The sequence below is a fragment of the Lepus europaeus genome, chromosome 5, assembly GCF_033115175.1.
Source record: "Lepus europaeus isolate LE1 chromosome 5, mLepTim1.pri, whole genome shotgun sequence".
Lineage (NCBI taxonomy): Eukaryota > Metazoa > Chordata > Mammalia > Lagomorpha > Leporidae > Lepus > Lepus europaeus.
Window position 1 is genome coordinate 11,834,317 of NC_084831.1, and position 23,058 is coordinate 11,857,374.

A 23,058-nucleotide genomic window follows, 5' to 3' on the forward strand; every position below is an offset into this window, starting at 1 on the left:
GGGGTCCCTGGCATTGCACCCAGCCCGGGGACACTCCTGCCCCTCTCCTCTGGGCCAGCCCCTCCTACCCTGGGCCCTTGCCCTGGCGGAGGGCTGTGGGAGGAGAGAGCCCAGGGCTGGGTGCTCCCTGGGGCAGGGGTGGGACTTCGGGAGGTTGAAGCCTGCCTGGGGGGCGGGGGGAGGCCTCAGAGCCAGCCTGGCCTGCTGTGGGGGAGTGTGGGCGCTGCTCTTCCTCCCTGGGAGGGTCTGCAGCCTTCCTGTGGTCCTGAGGTCCTGGGGGCTCTGCACCCCTGCCCAGCCGGGTGGGGGTGGGGCACACTTCCCACTGGCCTGGCTTTGGATGGAGTGGCTGCCTCCCTTGGGGATCCACCAGGGGAAGCCACGCCCCGCCTGCCCCAAGCCCCATCTGCTGCCGGAGGCTGGGGAGTGGGGGGCAGGTTGTGCGGGCTCATTAATATGCACAGCTCTTCCCTGCAGCCCTGCGGGGGCTGGCCATTCTGCTCCCGCCTGTCCATCTGTCCATCCTGCCTTCTGCCCAGCACGGTGTGCCCACGGCATCCAGATCCCGATGCAGAGACCAGAGAGGAGGGCGCAGCTTGGAGAGCTCCAGGCTCCCAGGACTGGGGGGAGAGCTCCAGGCTCCCGGGACTTGGTGGGGAGAGTTCCAGGCTCCCTGGACTGGGGGGAGAGCTCCAGGCTCCCGGGACTTGGGGGGGGAGAGCTCCAGGCTCCCGGGACTGGGGGGGGGGTGAGAGCTCCAGGCTCCTGGGACTTGGGGGGGGAGAGCTCCAGGCTCCCGGGACTGGGGGGGGGGGGTGAGAGCTCCAGGCTCCCCGGGACTTGGGGGGGAGAGCTCCAGGCTCTCCGGGACTGGGGGGAGAGCTCCAGGCTCCCGGAACTGGGGGGGGGGGAGAGCTCCAGGCTCCCCGGGACTTGGGGGGGAGAGCTCCAGGCTCCCGGGACTGGGGGGAGAGCTCCAGGCTCCCCGGTGCAGCGCCGGGTCCTGGTGCCCCACTCTGCCTCTCGCACTGCTCCCTCACAGCTGCTCCGGGACCCCTCCTCCCCCCGGCCACAGAGCCACGGCCCTGGCTGTCATCTGTCTGGAAAGTGGGCGTCCTTACCTCTTCTGGGTCTCACCGGGGCCACTTCCTCTCCAACGAGCCGGGTCAGCTCCCAGTGGCCTTGGAGCCCTGGCCCCGAAGCTTTTGAGAGCAGGGTCCTGTTTGCCCTGACCGCCAGCCTAGAATGGTGCCCGGCACGAAGTAGGTGTGCAGCAAACAGTTGCCGAGGGCGTGAGTGGCCAGGGACCGGTGCTTCCTAGATTCTGCGTTTGCAAGTTTTAACGTTGGAGGAGTCTGGGTCAGGGAAAGCTGGAGAAATCCTTGGGCCTCAAGTTCAGGTTAGTCTAAGGAAAGGCTACTGTTAATGGGCAAACTAGGGAGTCAGTTCCCACACACCTCTCGTAGCTGCTGGGGGCTGGGTGCTTCGGGCATGGGAGAAAGTGCAGTGGAAAGAATAGAATCTTCTGAGATGGATTTCGCAAAGACAAAGTGGGCGATGTATAAGGTAGGAGACGATAATTTAGATTTCCATGGCTTGCACATGTGCTGTGTGGACAATGCCAATGCCCAGGCAGGGGAGACGGGTCCCTGCCCATTCTACAGATGAGGAAAATGCATGTGATGCCTTGGTGACGACGAGCCAGTGAGGGAGGGAGCCAGGTCAAGGCCGGGTCTCGCCGGCTGTGCCGTGTGCCCATCCTGGCTCCGGGTGCGGATGGAGACGCCGTCCCTGCCTTCTAGGGGCAGGAGTCACCCTTGGAAACCGCGGCGTGTGCCGGCCTCCCGTCCCCCGTGCTGTTCGGGCCCAGCCTAGCTCTAGCTTTGTGCCGTGTGCCCAGGGAGTTCCTTCCTGTGGGGGCCTGGTCTGACCCAGTCCCCAGGAGTGGCCGTGCTCGCAGTCCACGCTGGGGCCTCGGGGCTGGAGTCAGCTTATGTAAGAGCTGGTTGTTACAGAGGGCCGTGATAAACAGGTATAGTGTGAACGTGAGGTGCAGAGAAGGACGGGCACAGCACGTGCAAAGGCCCAGGGGCGGTCGTTCCAGCGGCTCAGAGGTCTGGTGAATCAGACGCCCGTGGGGCTTGTGGTGGAGCGGGGCATCACTGAGCCTCCCTGATCCGGAGGGGGCGGCACCACGTGGCTGCCAGCAGGAAAGCCCCCTGAGGATCACCCCTTCCTGCAAATCCTTGTTTAAAAATTATTTTGTTCATTTGTTTGAAAGAGAGAGAAAGGGGTGGCAGCCGGCACGGCTGTTGTCACTTCTTCCTCCATCAGTCTCAGGATCGAGTCCTGGCTACTCCACTTCTGAGCCACCTTCCTGCTAACGCTCACCCTGGGAGGCAGCTGGTGAAGGTTCGAGTACTTGGGATCCTGCCATCCGCATGGAAACCCAGATGGGGCGCCTGGCTTTGGAGTTGGCCCAGACCTGGCTGTTGTGGTCATTTGGGGAGTGAACCAGTAGATGGAAGATCTCTCCATCTGTCTCTGCTTTTCAAATAAAAATGAAAATAAATTGGGGCCGGCATTGTGGCTTAGCATATGGAGGCATAGAGAGGCAGAGGCAGGGAGGGAGAGAGAGAGAGATCTTCCATCCGCTGGTTCACTCCCCAGATGGCTGCAATGGCTGGTACTAGGCCAGGCCCCAGCCGGGAGCTTCCTCTGGGTCTCCCACGTGGGCGCAGGGGCCCAGGCACTTGGGCCATCTTCTACTACTTTCCCAGGCCACAACAGGGAGCTGGATCGGAAGTGGAGCAGCTGAGACAGAAACTGGTGCCCATGTGGGATGGTGGTGCTGTGGGCAGCAGCCTCACTCACCGCACCACCGTGCCGGCCCTGGCTTCTTACTCCTCTAGCCCCTGCATCTGGGCCTGGTGGCAGCTCGAAGCTGAGTGTTTCAACAAGGCCCAACCGAACCTAACAGGGAAGGAGGGTCTCCTGGCCTCACTCCCGCTCCAACGGCACCAGGAAAGCTAAGGACAATGTCACCTCTGCCGTCACCTCTCCCCTTCCTTGGGTCACTGTGAGCTTATGTGTTTAAAGGAGAGCTCGTGCTGGCTTTGCACCTCAAGATGCCAGACTTCCATGGGTCCATCCATTTGTTTATATATTATTAAAGATTTATTTATTTTGAGAGGCAGAGTTACAGAGAGAGGGAGAGACAGAGCTCTTCCATCTGAAGGTTCACACCCCAAATGACCACAACGGCCAGAGCTGGGTCCATCCGAAGCCAAGAGCTTCTTCCGGGTCTCCCACATAGGTGCAGGGGCCCAAGGACTTGGGCCATCTTCTGCTTTCCCAGGCCAGGAGCAGAGAGCTGGATTGGAAGAGGAGCAGCTGGAACTTGAACTGGCGCCCTTATGGGATGCTGGCGCCATAGGCGGAGGCTCAGCCTACTGCTCCATGGCGTCGGCCTGGTTCTGCCCCTTCAGTTTCCATGCCCATCCTGCAGGCTGGTGCGCGCTGGCCCCGTCTCACGGCCGAGGACGCTGGGTTTCAGTGGTGTTGCCGCAGTGGGTGCACTTGGCAGGGTTCCGGCCAGGTGGGCCCTGAGGTCCTTCTGCCATCCTGTGCACCCCTCCTTCGTCCCATTTTCCTTTCCCCTCTGCGGAGGGAGGCAGGGAGCAGCGGCCGGGTGTCCGGGTGCCCGGGATCTCCACTCCGCACGCCTGGCTGCTCTTAGTTTGGAGTTAATGTGCACGTTTCCACCCGGTGTCGACGAGGCCCAGTCTGGTCATAGTTGGGTAGAGGGTCAGGGCTGAGGACAGAGCCCCTGGTGCCCAGAGGGGGCCCCCAGGCCTGGTGTCTGGGCTGAGCCAATGGAGTGGCTCATGTGTCCACTCAGCCGCTATGCGTGGTTACCTCCATTTGCCCCACTGAGGCCGGGCCCTGGGCGCAGGGTCTCGCCAGCCCAGGGTCCTGGAGCAACAGGGGCCCCTCAGTCTGTGTGCCCGGAGCCCGGTCTCTCAAGCCTGCGTCCTGGGGCAGTGCCAGCCCTCCCAGGGCCTCCCCCAAGCTGTGCATATGTGCTGTGGCAAACAGGGAGGGGCAGTTGGCTGCTTGGCCCACGCATGGTGTGTGGTTTGTGACCCCTGCTCTGGGGTTCATCTTCCTACTGGCCTGTTGGGGGTGGGGTGGTCTTGGGCTGGGCTCCCCCGCCCCGCCTCCGTGCAGGGCAGTGCAGGTGTCCCGCGTTGGCGCCTGCCCATGGCGACATGCTGGGCCCAGGGCGAGGCTGCCTCGCTGGGTCCCTGGGTCCGGCTGCCCTTCTGGAGAGCCCGGCCTGAGTGTTTCGCCTCTGTGCAGGTTCCCTTCCAGGGGCTGTGATGGGTGTGCGGCCCTGCGCCCCAGCCGCCGGCATCCCCGGCAGGAGCCGGCCTCGCTGTTTGGAGTGGGCTTTGGAGCTGAGGGCCCTTGATTTAAGTTCCCTAGGAAAACATGGTTACACGAAGCAGGGGACTGGGCAGCTTCTAGAAATGGGAGAAAAATATTCCCGGGCCCAGGTGTTGCCCAGGACCTGCGATCGCTTTCCCAGCGGGGGTTTCTCTTACCCGAATTGTCCATGTGGTGTGCGGCCGTGGGAGGAGCTGCAGGAAGAAGCCGTGGTAACCGCTTCGTCGCCCCGCCCAGAGACGGCGTCTGCGCCCGGGGGTGCGTGTCATGCGCTTGTTCCTTCACTGCTTTGCCCGCCTGGTGGTGCACAGAGGCCCCCCCGCCCCACGTGTGTCTCAGTTTCCCCATCTGTGGATTGGGAATAATCCCAGCGGCTGTGTCACGGAGCCTGGGGACTCAATGAGAAAGTGTACGGACGGGGACGGTGCTGGAAACACTGCTTCGGGCCGGCGCTGTGGCTCAGCGGGCAACGCCTCCTCCTGCAGTGCCGGCATCTCATACGGGCACTGGTTTGAGTCCTGGCTGCTCCACTTCCGATCCAGCTCTCTGCTGTGGCCTGGGAAAGCAGTGGAAGATGGCCCAAATCCTTGGGCCCCTGCACCCACGTGGGAGACCTGGAAGAAGCTCCTGGCTTCAGATCAGCTCAGCTCTGGCCATTGTGGCCATCTGGGGAGTGAACCAGTGGATGGAAGATCTCTCTCTCTGTCTCTTCCTCTGTCTATAATTCTACCTCTCAAATAGGTAAATAAAATCTTAAAGAAAAAACACTGGGGCCGGCGCTGTGGCGCAGCGGGTTAACACCCTGGCCTGAAGTGCCGGCATCCCATAAGGGCGCCAGTTCGAGACCCAGCTACTCCACTTCCTGTCCAGCTCTCTGCTATGGCCTGGGAAAGCAGTGGAAGATGGCCCAAGTCCTTGGGCCCCTACATCCGCATGGAAGACTGGGAAGAAGCTCCTGGCTCCTGGCTTCGGATCGGCACAGCTCCGGCCATTGCGGCCATCTGGGGAGTGAACCAGTGGATGGAAGATCTCTCTCTCTCTCTCTATGCCTCTGCCTCTCCCCTCTCTGTGTAACTCTGACTTTCAAATAAATAAATAAATCTTTAAAAAAAAAAGCACTAGTGAAAGGCCACTAAAATTTGTTAAAAAACAAGGAGAAACACCAGCAGCCTCCTTGGCAGACTCTGGCTGCTGTGGGCATTTGGGGACTGAACCACATGGGATGGAAGCTCTCTCTCTCTCTCTCTCTCTCTCGCGCGCGCGCGCCTGACTCCCTGTCTCTCCTTTCAAATACAATGAGGCTAAATAAAACATTTTTTAGAAAGTGTAAGGTTGGCCGGCGCCGTGGCTTAACAGGCTAATCCTCCACCTTGCGGCGCCGGCACACTGGGTTCTAGTCCCGGTTGGGGCGCCGGATTCTATCCCGGTTGCCCCTCTTCCAGGCCAGCTCTCTGCTATGGCCCGGGAAGGCAGTGGAGGATGGCCCAAGTGCTTGGGCCCTGCACCCCATGGGAGACCAGGAGAAGCACCTGGCTCCTGGCTTCAGATCAGCGAGATGCACTGGCCACAGCGGCCATTGGAGGGTGAACCAACAGCAAAAAAGAAGACCTTTCTCTCTGTCTCTCTCTCTCACTGTCCACTTTGCCTGTCAAAAAAAAAAAAAAAAAAAAAAAAAAAAAAAAAGAAAGTGTAAGGTTATCACCTGAGCTGAGCGACATTGGCTGTCCTGTGGAGCAGGAAGCTGCTTTGGGTTTTGTTTTGGGGTCTGTGTATTTACTGAGGACTCAAGGGTGATAGGAGAAAAGGCCTGGGGCAGGCGTTGTGGTGCAGTGGGTTAACGCCCTGGCCTGAAGCGCCAGCATCCTGTATGGGTGCAGGTTCTAGTCCCAGCTGCTCCACTTCTGATCCAGCTCTCTGCTATGGCCTGGGAAAGCAGTGGAGGATGGCCCAAGTGCTTGGGCCCCTGCACCTGCGTGGGAGACCCAGAGGAAGCTCTTGGCTCTGGATCAGCACAGTTCTGCCTGATGTGGCCAATTGGGGAGTGAACCTGTGGATGGAAGACATCTCTGTGTAACTCTGACTTTCAAATAAATTAAAAAAATCTTAAAAAAAAAAAAGGAGAAGAAGCCCATGCATTCTGTTAGCTGTTAATATTTTTTATTGCATTGGAGCTTCACAGAAAAGGACTGAAAACTCAGAGGCCTGGCAGGGGTGGGGTGGGGGGTTACATAGGCAGGGGTGGGGTTGGGGGTTACATACATTTTTAAAAAAAATTTTATTAACTTTGGCTGCATTATGCTCTTGGGTTTTGCTTATTTTGTTTGTAATAGATTTACCTTTTTGTTTATTTATTTTTAAAGATTCATTTTTTGAGAGGCCAAGTTACAGAGAGAGGGAGAGACAGAGAGGTCTTCCATCTGCTGGTTCACGTCCCAAATGGCTGCAATATCTGGAGCTGAGCCGATCTGGAGCCAGGAGCTGGGAGCTTCTTCTAGGTCTCCCACGTGGGTGCAGGGACCCAAAGACTTGGGCCATCTTCTGCTTTCCCAGGCCACAACAGAGAGCTGGATCGGAAGTGGAGCAGCTGGGACTTGAACCCGCGCCCATGTGGGATGCCGGTGCTGCAGGCGGTGGCTACGCCACAGCACTGGGCCCCTCTCACATACACTTTAACAAAGGCGATCAGTTGTGAAGCAGTTCAAGGAATGAGGTGTGCACTGGCACGGCTGGGAAGGTGCCGCTCGGGGTGTAGCTTCCCGTAGCAGGGTGCCTGTGTGTGAGTCCAGCCACCGGGGAGCAGTGGGTGATGGCTCAGATGGCTGGGTCTGGGATGGAGCTCCTGGCTTCAATCTGGCCTGGCCCTGGCTTTTGCAGGCATTTGGGGAGTGAACCAGGGGATGGGAGATTCTCTCTCTCTTTTTTTTAAGATTTATTTTATTTATTTGAAAGACAGAGTTAGAGAGGTAGAGACAGAGATGTCTTCCATCCTCTGGTTCACTCCCCAGATGGCTGTAGCGGCTGGAACTGCACCGATCTGAAGCCAAGAGCCAGGAGCTTCTTCCAGGTCTCCCACACGGGTGCAGGGGCCCAAGGACTTGGGCCATCTTGAACTGCTTTCCCAGGCCACAGCAGAGAGGTGGCAGAGAGGTGGATCAAATGAGGAGCAGCTGGGACTCGAACTGGTGCCCATATGGGATGCTGGCATTTCAGACCAGGGCTTTAACCCGCTGGGCCACAGCGCCGGCCCCTCTCTCTGCCTTTCAAATAAAAAAGTTAAAAAAAAAGAAAAAAAAAGAGGTCAAGGGGTCTGGGCTCCGGCGGCCAGGGCGGTGTGTGCTACACGAGCGCTGTTTGGGGTTTGCTTTTGCTGTGTGGGCAGAGTTTGTTCCTCTTCCTGGGGAGGGAGAGAGGACACCTTTGCCGTGGAAGTTTATGTCACCTTCAGAAGGGATTTTTTTTTTTTTTTAACAAAAAAGATTTATTTATTTCTGTGACTGGCACAGTGGCTGGGGTGGAGGAGAGAGAGCTTCGTCTTCCGTCTGCTTTACTCTGAATGGCTGCAGCTCCTGGGGCTCGGCCGGGCCAGAGCCAGGAGCCTGGGACTCTGTCCTGGTCCCCACGTGAGTGACAGGGGCCCAGGCACTCGCACCACCTTCTGCGGCTTTCCCAGGTGCAACAGGGAGCTGGGTTGGAAGCGAAGCAGCCGGGACTGGAACGCCAGCACTCTGCTCTGGGCGCCAGCATCGTAGGCAGCTGAACCCGCTGTGCCCCCACGCTGGCTCCTCGAAGGGACGTTTGTGCCCTAAGAGGGACATTTTACGCCTTGCTTTCGGCAGAAAGGGCAGGCGAGAATTCCTCCTGCATGTGCTGCATCCCAGGTGCCTGCAGCTCCCCGCAGTCCTTGGCCAGGGTGACCTGTGCCGGGGTGGCCTGTGCCAGGGTGATCTGTGCCAGGGTGGCGTGTGCCGGAGTGGCCTGTGCCGGGGTGGCGTGTGCCGGAGTGGCCTGTGCCGGGGTGGCGTGTTCTGGGGTGGCGTGTGCCGGGGTGGCGTGTGCCGGAGTGGCCTGTGCCGGGGTGACCTGTGCCGGGGTGGCATGTGCCAGGGTGGTGTGTGCCAGGGTGGCATGTGCCGGGGTAGCGTGTGCCGGGGTGGCCTGTGCCGGGGTGACCTGTGCCGGGTGATGTATGCCGGGGTGGCGTTTTCTCATCCGGGAAGCCTTGCCCTCTGGACTGTCTATGGTGGCACCTGCCTGGGTCAGTCTTTTGCTACCGTATTGAGACACCTGAGGCTGGGGACTGCGTAAGGAGGGGTTTACGGGGCCCCCAGTTCTGGAGGTTCAGGGCATGGCTCCTGCCTCAGTTTCCCCTGGTGCAGGCCTCATTGTGGGTGGCATCACAGTGGCAGGAGTGTACGCGCGAGGGAGAGGTCAGATGGCCAGACAGGGAGCCACAGGGGGACTGCCCTGATGTGGGAGCGGCCAGGACTGGGTGAGGGCGGGCGAGGAGGGCGAGGCCTGAGTGACCAGGAGGGGCCGCCCCTGCACAGGTCTAGGGGAACGGGGCCTGTGAGGAAGACCTTGCTTGGGGCTGTGCATCCCGGGTCAGGAGCCCCAGCTCTGCTCCCGCTGCCGGCCTCCTGTGCCCGCACACCCCGGGAAGCAGCAGGTGATGGCCCAAGCTCTTGGGTTTCTGCCGCCCACGAGAGACCCCCAGGTGGACTTCCTGGCTTCTGGCTTCAGCCTGGCCCAGCCCTCGCAGTTGTGGGCATTTGGGGAGTGAACCAGTGGATGGAAGAGCTCTTTCTGTCTGTTTTTGTTTTTCAAATAAATGGAAGCAAAAAAAAAAAAAAAAAAAAAAAAAAGAAAGAAAGAAAAAGAAAAGCCTTCCAAGGGAGAAGTGACCCCGGCTGCAGGCGGTGCAGCAGGTGCAGGGCCCTGCGCTGGTAAACTTGACCTGCGTGAGCGGAGGAGCCGAGGGCGGGGGATTGCCTGGGGCGGCCGCGTCTCTTTTCCATCTCACTCACATGCTGTCACTAAAGAGATCAATCCAAGGTTCCACCTCCGGGTAACTTCGCCAGAAGTGAATTGCTGTGTGCCTCTGTGGGTCGGGATGGGGGCCCAGGTGAGTAAGGCGAGGGCTTGCCCTGGGAGAGTCGGCTCCCGGGACGCCTGGGCACTGCTCCGCTGGGTGCAGGCCGGGCCGCATGTGCGTGTTTGGTGTTTGGTGTAGACAGCCGTGTTTGCTGGCCTCCCGTCTCCGGGTCTCTGCAGAGGCCAGGCAGTGCCGTGCTCTGTTACCTTGGAAGAAGGTCTTCCTCCTGTGGGGAGGGGGCTGGCTGTGGGGGCCCAGGTGGAGCCCCTGGGGACCGGGGGAAAGGCCAGGGTGGTTCGCAGGTGTTGGATTTGGGGTCCCTGTTAGGGGTAGAATCTGCTGGAATCGCTGGTGGCTTGTTCCCAGAGGGACGGAGGACTACAGTGAGACTTCTGGAATCTTCTGAGCTCCTGAGTGGGTGGTCGTGTTGTGAAGTGGAGCAGGAGGGCGGGGAACATGGCGTTACGGAGACACCCAGGATTGGGTTTGGGGCAGGTTCGAGTGGAGAGGCCGGTCAGGAGTCAGGGTCAGCAAACCCCTGGGTGGAGGTGCACACATGGCCGTCGTGATGGGCCAGGTGGGAGCCATCCAGAGGACAGAGTGCTTGGCCAGGGAGGAGGGGTCCGCAGAGGGGCCTGGGGGCTGGGGGAGGCAGCGTGGGAGGACTCCCTGTGTCTGCAGGCCCTGGAGCAACCCCTCTGAGAGGATCCACCGGGGGGGGGGGCCCTCACACCGAGTCTGTGCGAATGCGGGGCTGCCATCAGAGGGGAGGGGCCCTGGGAGGTGGGCTGACAGCCCAGCCCGCACGCACACAGCAGTCGGCTGGCCCAGGATGTCCCTGTGTTGCAAGGCGGCACCGGAATGTGTGGCGGGGGGGTTCTCTCTCCATTGTCTGTCCTGGCACTCCCTCCTTCTAGCACCTGCTGGGCTCCGGGCACGGGCAGGGGGCTGCAGGTATGGAGTGAGTCCCACATGGTTCTCCCCAGCCTCGGGGGGAGGTGGCCACTGACAGATGGGAGGGGCCCAGGGAAGGGGGCTGTCTACACCAAGCAGCACACAGGCACGGTTGGGTCAGGGAGAGGGAGCACTCCGGGCAGGTACACAGGCTGAGTGAGTGGCAGGGTGCTGCCGTGCCGGGGAGGGAGCAGTGGGGGTGCCCCAGGAGGCTCTGTGCGCTTCACCAGGAGCCTGCATTGTGTCTTGAGGGCCATGGGTGGGCTATCAAGTGGTTCAAGTTTGGGAGTGGCTCCATCAGACCTAGCTAATTAACTCCCTTCCTTCCTCCCCCCCCCTCCCCCTCCCCCTCCCTCTCCCCCTCTCCCTCCCTCTCCATCCCTCTCTCTCCATCTCTCTCTCTCTCTCTTTCTCTAGATTTATTTATTCATTTGAGAGGAAGAGTTATAGAGAGTGAGAGAGAGGGGTCTTCCATCCGCTGGTTCATTCCCCAAATGGCCGCAATGGCCAGGGTTGTGCTGAACTGGAGCCAGGAGCCAGGAGCCAGGAGCCAGGAGCTTCTTCTGGGTCTCCCACGCGGGTACAGGGGCCCAAGCACTTGGGCCATCTTCTGCTGCTTTCCCAGACCACAGCAGAGAGCTGGATTGGAAGTGGAGCAGCCAGGACTCGAACTGGTGCCCACATGGGATGCCGGTGCTGCAAGTGGAGGCTTAATTTACTATGCCACGGCGCTGGCCCCTCTATCAGAACTTTCTGTCCTGGATGGAGGCGGGGTTGGAAGGGCTGGTAGACGCCAGGGTCTCCGTCTGTGCTGTTCATAGGCTCTCGGATTCCCAGGTCGTTCTCTGAACCCTGGTGCTTCCTTGACGCTACCCAAACTCTGCTCAATTATTTTCTTCAACAAGGTTTCTTTTTAAAAAATATTTATTTATTTGAAAGGCAGGATTACAGAGGGAGTGGGAGAGACAGAGAGGTCTTCCATCTGCTGGTTCACTCCCCAAATGGCCGCAATGACCAGGGCTTGGCCTGGCAGAAGCCAGGAGCCCAGAACTCCATCTGGGTCTCTCATGCAGGTGCAGGGACCCAAGGACTTGCGCCATCTTCCACTGCTTTCCCAGGCCATTAGCAGGGAGCTGGATCGGAAGTGGAGCAGCCAGGACACGAGCTGGCACCCATATGGGCCGCAGGTGCTGCAGGTGGTGGCCTCACCTGCTACCCATGGCCCAGCGCTGCCTCCCCGTCCCCCAGGGCTCCTGAGACTCAGAGAGGTGAGGCAGCTTGCCCAAGGTCGCACAGCCTCAGCGGTGAGCAGGCTGGGGCTGATGTCTGCATGGGGCCACCGAAGTCTCGGGGTGAGGGAGGTGGTGAATCACCCCAGGAGGGGCTCCTGGGCCCCAGGTGAGGGTCGCCGCCCGCAGACCCCCTTGTGGTTAGAAGCACTGGGCTGCCGGCGGCCCTGGGTGGGAGGAGTGGGGGTGGGACCTTCCCGCAGCTCTGTGATTTGTCAAGCAGTCTTCCTGGGCTTCTGCTTCCTCCCCAGCGAGTGACCGGAAAACTCCGGGGGGGGGGGGGGCTGGACCAGGATCCCACGAGGCCGGTGGGGGGCGGGCGCTGGTGGAGGGCAGCTGTGTTGTTTTGTTTGTTTGTTTTTTGAAAGATCGCTTATTTGAAAGGCAGAGTTACATCTAGAGAGGGAGAGACACAGAGAGAGAGAGAGGTCTTCCACCCACTGATTCACTCCCCAGATGGCCCCCACGGCCAGAGCTGGGCCGATCCGAGGCCAGGGCCTGGAGTGTCTTCCGGGTCTCCTGGGACACTCGTGTGTGGCAGGGGCCCAAGCACTTGGACTTGCGCTGCTTTCCAGGTGCCTCGGCGGGAGCCACGGGATGCCAGCGTTGCAGGCAGCGGTGTTCCCACTGATGCCACAGGGCCCGTCCTGGGCAGCCGTGTCTCTATGGATGCCAGCAGAGGCCTCGCTCCGGGGCTGCGAGGAACGGGGGGCGGGGGGGGGGGCGAACCCTGCCCTCTCTGAGCTCCGTCCCTGCAGGCAGGCAGGCTCTCACCTCTCTGGAGTCTCGAGTGCCACTTCTGTGGAGGTGATATTAAACGCGACCCCCAGGGTTGAGATCAGAGCCAGTGTTTGCTGAAGGCCCCACACACCGCCTGGTGTCAGTCCTTTGTGGCAGTCTTAGGAAATACGTGTGGCTTCTGTCTTCAGTTTACGGACGAGGTGGCCCAGGAACAGAGAGGCTGAGTAATTTGTCTGAAGTCACACAGCTGGTGATGGGCAGAACCTGACCCTGGAGCCCCCCACCCCCAGCCCTGCTGTTGATCCCTGGCAAACTGGTTGGGCCGAGCACGAGTCCCTGCTCCGGCAAGTTAGCGGACAGGTCCTGTGGGGTCCCAGCACCCTCATTCCCTGCTTTGGGACCCCCCAGCATGGCCCAACCCCTTCAGCAGCATCCCAGAGCCGCGGAGCTGCAGTGGGCCACGCCCCTTGCTCATCACATCACAGCCACTCGGGGCGGGGCCTGGTCAAGTCCAGACCCCAGCTTCCTGGCTACCTTCTCTTTTTGCTACTCCAGGACCTCAGCGGGGTTGTTGGTAGGGGGCCCAGGGGCTTGGTCCTCGTCCTGCTTCCTTCTCCAACCAGCAGGAGAGCTTGGGCAGCCTTTACCCCAGGCCTCAGGTGCCTTTTTGTAAGATGGATACATTAACAGTCTGGGTTTCCTACTGCTCTTTTTAAAAATATTTTATTTTATTTATTTGGAAGATAGAGTTACAGACAGAGAGGTGGAGAGACAGAGAGAGGGGTCTTCCGTTTGCTGGTTCAATCCCCAAGTGGCTGCAACGGCCGGAGCTGGGCTGATCTGCAGCCAGGAGCCAGGAGCTTCTTCCGGGTCTCCCACGCAGCTGCAGGGGCCCAAGGACTTGGGTCATCTTCTACTGCCTTTTCAGGCCACAGCAGAGAGTTGGATAGGAAGAGGAGCAGCGGGGACTTGAACCAGCACCCATGTGGGATGCCGGTGCCACAGGCAGAGGCTTAGCCTGCTATGCCACAGCGCTGGCCCCGCCTCCTGTTTTTTTTTTTTATTATTATAAATTTATTAAAATGCATTACTATAAGGCTTGGGAATTACATGCATTGCTATGATTATAATTATCAACCTTAACATTACTAATCACACACACAAACCTCAGGTTTGTTAGGAGAGTTTGAACCGTTTAGTCCGAAAACAAAAGAGGGGCCTGTTGCTGTGGCATAGTGTGCAGGGTCTTAGTCCACCCGAACGAGGATGGACTGGGTCCGAAGAAAGCTAAGTGCGCCGCTCGCCCGTTCCCCAGCCTCCCGATCCGGGAGACAGTCAGACGCAGTGAGGAGTCAAGTCAAGCAAGCAAGAACTCCCCTCCTGTTCTAATTGTTCCTTGTCTTCCCGTGGGCCTGTGTCCCGATGAACCCACTTGGTGTCCTGGCTCGGCCGCCTCCACTCAGCACACTGGGAACGCGCTCATTGCCCTGCAGCTGGGCGAGACCCTCGCATCAGCCGATTTCCCACGAGAGCGTTGGAGTTCGCGTGCGCTGAGCTGACGACTGTATTGAGGGTGAAAGGCAGAAGGGCTGTACGGGGCCCTGCGCCGTCATCGGAAAGCCAGACACTCGGAAAACCGAGCCCCCGCGAGTCGGGAATCCCGCGGAAGCCGGGAGTGAGTTCGGGTTCCGGGTGTCTGCAGAGGCGATCGGTGCCGCTTTTCCTGCTTCCTGCCGCTGTTGCCCCGGGGGCGAGGGAGACTGAGCGGAGGGCCCTGTGCTGGGACCACAGCCGCCCTCCCAGCCCCTGGCACGCTGGGCCCGGTGTTGGCTCTGGGACGCTGTCTGGTCGTGGACTCGCCAGGGACGGGAGTTTTGCTCGCTCCGTGTTGGTGAGAGGACAGAGGGACGAGGAGCTTAGCCGGGTTTCCTAGGGTCAAGCCGTGGAGTCGCCGTCACACGAGAGCTCAGCCTAACAGGCGAGCGGCGTGGGTGCTTCCTGGGGGCTGATGCCGCACTCCGGCCCCACCGTGCCACGCAGAGCTCTCGGTAAAACCGGTTCTCCGGAGTGCCACGTGGGAAAATCCACCCAGTTTGTCCACCCTTGAGAAATGGTGGCAAGCATCAGGTCTGGACACACTGGTGAGTCACGGGGAGGCGGGGAAGCCGGTGGGCAGGGCCGTGGCCATGCCGGAGCGCAGCCAGGGAGGCAGGTGCAGGACCTGAGGGTGGGGTGACGGGCGTGAGGGGCTTCTGGGGTCATCCATTCCCAGACCTCCACCTCGCCTGTGGGACATCCTTGGCCTGTAGGGCTGTGCCCTGCCCTAGGCCTGGAGGGGCTGTGCCCTGCCCCAGGCCTGGAGGGGCTGTGCCCTGCCCTAGGCCACAGCGCCCACGGCACCAGGCCCGGCCACGGCTGGCCACTCTCACGGGCACCACACCCCAGGCGCCTGTCGGGCCTGCCCTCCCTGCCGGGGTCAGTGGTGAGGATGGTGAGGGAGCCGGCTCGCCGAGTGCCGAGCGTGCACGCCCAGGGTCGGCCCTGCCCGAGCTGAACGGCTCTGGGTGAGGCGCGAACCCCCTCCGCCCCGCGGTTCTGCACCTGTGCCGGGATTTCAGTGGAGCCGCGAGCCGAGCCCCTGCGCCGTCTCCCCCTCAGTGCCGACTCACGTGTTTCAGGACCCGGTCTGCGGGGCTGTTTAACCTTTTTTTCCTTCGAAGATTTTTTTTTTTTTTAAAGTGACAGATCTTAATATTTCAGTGGCAAAGAGACAGAATCTTCCATCTGCCGGCTCATTGCCCGAATGCCTGCAACAGCTGAAGCTGGTGAGGCGGAAGGCAGGAGCCTGGACGTGCGTCTGGGGCTCCTGTGTGTGGCAGGGACCCGCGGACCTGGGCCGTCACCTGCTGCCCCGCAGGCCTCACGTTAGCAGGAAGCTGGACTCGGAAGCGGAGCTGGGCCTGAAGCTGAGGCCCTGGCTGCCCCAAATGCCTGGCCCTGTCTAACCTTTTGAAAGTCAGAATTACACACACACACACACACAAACACAGAGAGAGAGATCGAGAGAGAGCGAGAGGTCTTCCATCTGCTGGTTCACTCCCCAGTTGGCCGCAGCGCCTGGAGCTGGGCCAATCCGGAGCCAGGAGCCAGGAGCTTCCTCCAGGTCTCCCACGTGGGGACAGGGGACCAAGGACCTGGGCCATTGTTTGCTGCTTTCCCAGGCCGTAGCAGAGAGCTGGATCGGAAGTGGAGCAGCTGGGACTGGAACTGGCGTCTGTATGGGATGCCGGCGCTTCAGGCCAGGGCGTTAACCTGCTGAGCCACAGCGCTGGCCCTCGTTTAACCTTTTAAACTCAGATACTGGCTGATGATGCTGGTTCAGGGGCCGCCCCTCGCCCCCCAGAGCCGGGCCAGTCAGCCCCGCCCCCCAGCTCAGCCTCCCCGCCTGTCTTCTGCCGCCTCCCGGTTTGGTGGAGGCAGCAGACGCCTTGTTGGGAGGGTCAGGCTGGTTAGCGGCGTTACCATGCCTCCGTGGGACCGTGACATTGTCGTCAGTGTCTTGGGAGGCGGCTCTGGAGGCCAGGAGGGTGGCGGAGCAGGGACAGAGCTGCCCGGGCAGTGTGGGGGGCCCGGGCACCTGCTTCTAACGTGGCCCAGGCACTCGCCCTTCCGTGGCCTTGGGCGGCGCCCTCTCTGGGCTCGGGTTCCTGTCTGTGAGGTGGGGGCTGGGCTTAGCGATTGCTCAGTGCCCTTTGGGGCTGGCATTCTGTGCCCTGAGCCGTGGAGGGGTAGGCACGTTTGCTGGGTTTCTCGGGGTCCTCCAGGACCCCTGCCCCCGTCAGGACCCCATCTCTCTCAGAAGGTCAGGTGTGTGTGAGGCTACGGGTACAGGTGAGTGGTCATAGCCCTGGGGGGCGGGGCCCTGAAGGCCGTAATCAGCGTGTGCCGGGATCACCCGGGCGGCTCACCAAGAATGCAGATTCTTGGGCCTCACCCAGGGGACACAGATGCTTGTAGGCTGGCATCAGGACCTCAGAATCTGCATTTTGCTTAGTCCTCTCCCGCTTCTCGGGGCTGCTGGAGACAGTGGTTCAAGGGCCACACGGGGAAGGGGCTGCACATCACAGAGGAGGGAACGTGTGGGTGGGGAGGGGCCACGTGGGGCCCTGCTCCTAGCTGCGCCCGAGCAGCCGGCGACACCTCTTCCCCGCGTGCCAGTGTAGCCCGAGCTGACCGGATCCTGGCGTTGTCTGGGAGCCTTTGAACAAAATGCAAATTCTCGAGCCTCACCCTTCGGCCTCCTGAGCCTGGGCTGGGCCCCAGGCGAAGCTCCCCAGGTCATCTGCTGGCCTGTTGGTCCCTCACTCAACAGATATCACACGGGGCTGGCGAGGGTGTGGCCTTGGCCCAGCGTAGGGCGCTCGGGGCCCTGCCGTAAGGCCAGGCACAGTGTCGGGGTCACGGCACTGCTGGGGGTGCCCGTCCAGCTTGGGCAAGCTTGCATCTGGACGAGGGCTGGGTCAGATTAAGTACGGGAGCCCTGGTGGACTCCAGGCTGAGGGAGGGCCCGGGTCACCACCTTTCCGCCCCTGGGGAGCCTTGTATGAAGCAAGGAGGTTTGTGTTTGCTCCTGGTGCTGGAAGCCCAGCTGTCGGGGGTGGCGGGAGGCCGGCAGCGGCGGGGCTCATGCGAGGGGTGACTGCGGGCCAGCGCTGACGCAGGCCTTTGTGACCGGCTCTCTCCTAGGAACCGCCCTCCAAGGGCGCGTGCACAGTGACCTGAGGGTCCCTCACCGGGCCCACCTCCTAAAGGCACCATTGGGTTCTGTCTCATTACCTTAAGGCTTTGGGGTCCAGAAGTCTGCATGATTGGAGGAGCCGCATCCCGTGTAAACCACAGCGGGGCTGAGTCCCCCTGGGCGCCTGTCATTTGCTCATTCACTTACTCACTTGTCCTCCCATCTGTCCATCTCCTCATCCATCCATCCGTCCATCTTCCCTCCTTCCCTCCCTCCCTCCCTCCCCCCCCCTTCCATCCTCTCCCTTCCCTCTCCCCATCTGTCTGTCGGTCCATCCCTTTTTTTCTTTCTTTTTTTTTTTTTTTTTTAAGATTTAGTTATTTATTTGAAAGGCAGAGATAAAAAAAGATAGTGAGACAGAGAGACATATCTTCCATCTGCTAGTTTACTCCCCAAATGGCTGCAACAGCCAGGGCTGGACCAGGCTGAAGCCAGGAGCCAGGAGCTTCTTCCAGGTCTCCCATTGGGTGCAGGGGCCCAAGCACTTGGGTCATCTTCCACTGCTTTCCCAGGCGCATTGGCAGGGAGCTGGATCAGAAGAGGAACAGCCGGGAGTTGAACCAGCACCCGTATGGGATGCCGGCACTGCAGGCGGACGCTTAAGCTTCGGTACCACAGCGTCGCCCCCCCCCCCCCCCCCCCGCCCCATCCATCCGTCATTTTTTGAATCTCTTCTTCAGTGTTCTGAGCGCTGCTGTGGGTACTGGAGCGAGGGAGGGGGGAGAGGGAGGAAGGCATTGTGCCTAACTCCAGGAACTCCATCTAGCAGGGGAGTGGAAGGCCGAGCAGAGACTCTGGCCTGGAGTGTCGGGTGCCCGGTGAGTGGTTGTCATGGAAGACACCTCTGGGTCCCCAAGTGCCGAGGGAGGTGGTGGGGGAATGGCCGCCAGGCCCCGAGGGGTGGGTCCTTGTCCTCCGGAGGGTGGGGCTGGGTGAGGGGCCTCCCTCTGCCCCCGTTGCTCAGGTTCCCCTCGTTTGTTTTCCCTGCACCCCCTCTATGCTGTAGGTCCTGCAGGCCAGTGTTGCCGGTGGGTGGGGAGGTGCAGGGTGATCAGTCGGAAAGGGCACCTGGGGGCCGCGCTGGGGAGTTGGCAGCAGGGTAGTGGCGCCGTCCCAGGGCTCCCTCAGCCGCCTCAGGGGCGACCCCCCAGTCCTCGCCCTTCCCTGCGGGGAGCCGTTGGGTTCCTGAGCGCCTGGCGGTCTCCGAGACGCCCTTCCAAGGCGGGGGCCCTCCTGGCTCTGGTGCGGGAGCAGAGCTGATGGGGTGGTGGTGGTGGAGGCACTGGTGGCTCAGAGCCTTGGCCTGGGGTCGGCTGCCTGCTTCCGATTCTTCTGCCACTCGTCGGCTGTGTGTCGTGGAGCGAGTGTCTCCACCTCTCTGTGTTTCCGTTCAGTTTCTCTGCTGGGGACGGTGATAGCCCCTACCTCATGTGGTGGTTTGGACAATTAAGAGAGCTAGCACTTGTCAAACACCCTGGAACGTGCAGCCCTGGGGGCAGCCGTGCTGCTGTGGATCCGTCCCTGGGATCCGTCCGCCCTCCTTCTCCTTCGTGTACCCATGCTTTTCTGTAGGAGAGACACCGTTAGGTGACAGGGACCCAGGCTGTTCTGTGCAGGTGCACCAGGGGTGGAGGGTTAGGCTGGTGCTGTTTAGTCTGCAGGGGTGGGGGGAGGGCGCCGTGTCCTCCCCAGCCAGCCTGGGTCTGGGTGCCCTGGAGAGCGTGGGGTTCCTGCACCTGCCCTGGGCTTTCCACCTGCCCTAACCCTGACTCGGCGTTCCTTCCTGTTTTGCGTGCTCGGGGCTGGCTGATTCAGGCATGCCCGCTGTGCTACAGGATTTGGGTCATAAGTAAGTAAATATTGACCTCATAAATTGAGCACCGAATGGAAACCTGTTTGGGCTGGCTGCTTGGGGGCTGTGGGTTCCGTAGTCCCCCCCCCCACCCCAGTCCCATCCCACTGCCCCCAGCTGATGGCCGGATCAGCAGGAGCGGCCTGCGTGGAGCCCCCCCGGGCGTCCTCTGTGTCTGTGTACAGCAGAGGAGGAAACTGAGGTGTCGCGAGGGCAGGAGTTCTGCATGGCCCGTGGCTGGCATCCAGGAACGCGTCCCGTGGAGGCCCTGCGCTTCTGCCGGAGCCCCCAGCCGTCTGCCGCCTGTCGGGTTGTCCCAGGCTGCTCTGTGGGCGCCTGAGCATTGCTTTCCAGCTGCACTCTGCGTGGCCCACGGATTCCCCTTTGTGGAGCTGGCCCGGCTGCTTGGGGGCCTCTGACGTGGCACCTGAGTGTGGTGCTGTGGGCTCTCCTGGGGCCTGGGCTGGAATTTGGGAGAAACCACACAGCCACGCAAGCATCATCTGTGGGCGACTGTGTGGGTGCCCTGCCATGGTCCCTGCCCCGTGGGAGCTGCCCCGTGAGCGACAATGAGAATGCAGGCTCGCGGCCTCCAGGACTTGGGTTCGGATCCTGGATCTTACTGGCTGGGCGATCCTGGGTGGGTGCCTTCACCTCACCCAGCTTCAGGGGCTCCCTCTGAAAGGTGGGTCACCTGGGGCCGCTTCAGGGTGCACAGTGAGCTACTTGTACACAGTAGGTGCACAGTGAGCTGCTTGCACACAGTAGATGCTCAGTGAGCTGCTTGTACACAGTAGGTTCACAGTGGACTGCTTGCACACAGTAGATGCTCAGTGAGCTGCTTGTACACAGTAGGTGCACAGTGGACTGCTTGCACACAGTAGGTGCTTGGTAAGCTGCTTGTACACAGTAGGTGCACAGTGAGCTGCTTGCACACAGTAGATGCTCAGTGAGCTGCTTGTACACAGTAGGTTCACAGTGGACTGCTTGCACACAGAAGGTGCTTGGTAAGCTGCTTGTATACAGTAGGTGCACAGTGGACTACTTGTATACAGTAGGTGCACAGTGGACTGCTTGCACACAGAAGGTGCTTGGTAAGCTGCTTGTACACAGTAGGTGCACAGTGGACTGCTTGCACACAGAAGGTGCTTGGTAAGCTGCTTGTACACAGTAGGTGCACAGTGGACTGCTTGCACACAGTAGGTGCATGGTAAGCTGCTTGCACACAGTAGGTGCATGGTGGGCTGCTTGCACACAGTAGGTGCATGGTGGGCTGCTTGCACACAGTACGTGCTTGGTGAACTACTTGCCCACAGTAGGTGCACAGTGGACTACTTGTATACAGTAGGTGCACAGTGGACTGCTTGCACACAGTGGGTGCTTGGTGAGCTACTTGCACACAGTAGGTACTCAGTAGGCTGTCTGCACACAGTAGGTGCTGGGTGGACTGCTCGCACACAGTAGGTGTTCGGTGGGCTGGCTTCCCCTGGCCAGGCCCTCAGGTGCTGTCTTCTAGGCTGGGCACCTCCTGTGGTCTGGAAGGTGGAGACGGGGCAGGAGGGGCTGCAGGGTGGGGGCTGGGGATAGGGCGGGGCCTGGCTGGGGGCAGGGGAGATGCTGGCTTTGGCTGCCCCCCCCAGCCTGCAGGGAGCCCTGTGGCTCTGAGAGACTTCCTCTTCCTGTGTCACAGGGAGGCAGCACCAGAGCTGGCGGTGCCAGTGCCCTGCCCAGCATTGGTGGGAACTGGTGGCAGGCCAGACCCTCACCTGAGGACCACCCGACCTGCATACGTCCAGCCTGGGCTAGCTCCTGGGGCTTGGCCTCTTGGGCCTGCCCTGGAGCCGGATCCAAAGAGAATATTCTGGGGCACGTGGCCTCCCGCCAGGAAGCCGTTTGTTTTCCTTTCTTTTACTTTTCCCTAATACGGTGTCCTGTGGCTCTCACCTCTCCTCCCCTGGGGCCTGGAGTGCTGGTGCCCTGCACCCCGGGCGGCTCCTGCATCTGCTCCCATGGGAGGAGGCTCCAGGGAGGCCGAGTGGAGGTGTCGCAGCTGTATGGACCTCAGGGCCGAAGCTTGGCTGGCTCCCGCCCTTGCTGCGTGGCCCTGGGCAGCTCACTGCCTCTCAGACCCTCCATTTTCTTTTATCTTTTTTTTTTTTTTAAAGATTTATTTATTTATTTGAAAGGCAGAGTTACACAGAGAGAGAAGGAGAGGCAGAGAGAGAGAGAGAGGGAGGGAGGGAGTGAGGGAGGGAGGGAGAGGGAGAGAGGGAGGTCTTCTATCCGCTGATTCACTCCCCAATTGGTTGTAATGGCTGGAGCCACACTGATCCAAGCCAGGATCCAGGAGCTTCTTCCAGGTGCAGGGGTCCAAGCACTTGGGCCATCTTCTGCTGCTTTCCCAGTCCATAGCGGGGAGCGGATCGGAAGTGGAGCAGCCAGACGGGTACCCATATGGGATTCTGGAGCCGCAGGTGGCAGCTTTGCCCAGTACGCCGCAGTGCCAGCCCCAGTGCCCGAGGTTTTAAGATGTAAACAGACAGAAGTAAAAAGGAGGGAATGCCCAACATGGGAAGCAGTCCACACAGCAGACTCATAGAATATCCATCGCTTAAAGTAACACTCTGACCTCAGAATCAGCCTTTAAGGCATTTAGATCTGGCTAAAAAGCCCATGAGAGCATTTCAGTCATGGAAAGCCAAGACACTGTGGCAAAAATATCCTACATGAAAGATCTCTGTGAATGAGACCCCAGTGGAAAGAAGTGGCCATCAAAGAAGGAGGTGCCTTTCTCTGAAGGAGGAGAGAACTTCCACTTTGATTATGGCCTTGTCTACATAAGGTTGGAGTTTGTGAACTCAAGAGGCTTTCATAGCCTTGGCAGCTCATGACAAGAGCCTCGGTGATCATTGACGTCGTAAATAAGAGTGTCAATTGTTAAATCAACAACAGGAGTCACTGTGCACTTACTCCCCATGTAGGACCTCTGTCCTTAATGAGTTGTACTATATGAGAATTAACTGCAAAACTTGTTCTCAAACAGTACTTTATACGTTGTGTGTGTGTGAGGGTGCAAACTGTTGAAATCTTTACTTAGTATAAAGTTGGTCTTCTGTATATAAACTTAATTAAAAATGATTTTTAAACAAGGATGGGAGAGGGAGTAGGAGATGGGACAGGAGTAAGGAAGGAGGGTGGGTATGGGGGGAAGAACCACTATATTCCTAAAGCTGTACCTGTGAAAATTGTATTCATTAAATAAAAACTCTAAAAAAAGAGAGATCTAAACACTGTAGTGGCTCAAGGCATGTGCCAGGTGGCCCAGTGGCTGGGGTTTCGTCCCTGCTCTGCCCCTGTGTGATCTTGAACTGTTGACCCGTGACCTCTCTGTGTGTCTGGCTCCTGATCTGCAGGTGAGGGTGGGTGGCCCCCTCGCAGAGGCCTGTAGGAGGGGTAAGGCAACCCCAGGGACACAGGGCATGTGCAGGGGACATGGAAGGTGTGATGATGCCGGGACTCACTCTTGGTCACGGGGCCACCCAGAGAGGCTGGCAGGGCGGCCCTGGGTTCTCCTGGGTGAGTGAAGGAGTGGCTGGGGAGGTCCCCGAGGAGAGGCGCAGAGGATGGAGTGGGCTTGGCCCCATATCAGCCGCAGGGCCTTTGTTTCCCGCACTCCTGGAGGCTGGGAGCCCTGCGGTGTCCCCCTGGGCACCCGGGCCTCTGGCGCTGATCCCACCCAGGGGGCCCCGCCTCCCAAAGGGCCCACGTCCTGACGCCAGCACCCTGCGACCGACTTTGCCCTCCGTGTCTCCTTCACACCTGTGCCCTGTGCCATGCCCAGGTGTCCCGGAGATGAACCGACCACACTTTTGTTTAAAGAGCA

The 23,058-nt window shown here is 60.1% G+C and overlaps 1 protein-coding gene across 1 annotated transcript in view; it reads left to right on the top strand.

Moving 5' to 3' along the window:
* Positions 1–23,058, top strand: part of ARHGEF10L (Rho guanine nucleotide exchange factor 10 like) — a 130,031-nt gene that overhangs the window by 428 nt on the left and 106,545 nt on the right. The window lies entirely within an intron of this gene.